Source organism: Sinocyclocheilus rhinocerous, unplaced genomic scaffold (genome assembly GCF_001515625.1).
Source record: "Sinocyclocheilus rhinocerous isolate Xijiao unplaced genomic scaffold, SAMN03320098_v1.1 scaffold9079, whole genome shotgun sequence".
Taxonomy (NCBI): domain Eukaryota; kingdom Metazoa; phylum Chordata; class Actinopteri; order Cypriniformes; family Cyprinidae; genus Sinocyclocheilus; species Sinocyclocheilus rhinocerous.
In genome coordinates, this window is record NW_015644002.1 from 19240 (window position 1) to 19689 (window position 450).

General features: G+C 23.6%; 1 protein-coding gene across 1 annotated transcript in view; it reads left to right on the forward strand.

The window, feature by feature from the left end:
* Nucleotides 1-450, forward strand: part of LOC107757718 (tumor necrosis factor receptor superfamily member EDAR-like) — a gene marked incomplete at its 5' end in the record, with an annotated part of 20513 nt that overhangs the window by 4777 nt on the left and 15286 nt on the right. The window lies entirely within an intron of this gene.

Sequence of the window (450 nt, forward strand, 5' to 3'; positions counted from 1 at the left end):
CACGGGATAAAAAAAAAAAAAAAGGGTAATTGTGACTCTCTCACAGTTCAGATTTTTTTTCTCACAATTCTGAGTTTTTTTCTGAATTGAATTGAGTTCATATCTTGCAATTCTGTTTTTTTTGTTTCTGCCATGGAATAAAACATTAAAAAATTTAATTTGCACAATTCTCAGCAAAAACATCCTGAAGTCATTAATGTGTTTTTTTTTATATATATTTATAATATTTCTTTCCTCATTATTTGTTTCATGTCATTTTTTAATTTATTTTTTATTGTATTTTATTTACACATTTCTTTTTATGTCTATAAATTATTTTAATTGTGGCTTTTATGTCTTTAATTTGAGCTTTTTCTTTGTGTCAAACATCCTGCAGTCAGTAATGTGCTTGTTTATTTTTACTATTTCTTTCCTTATTATTTATTTCAGTCCGTTTTTTTATATATATAT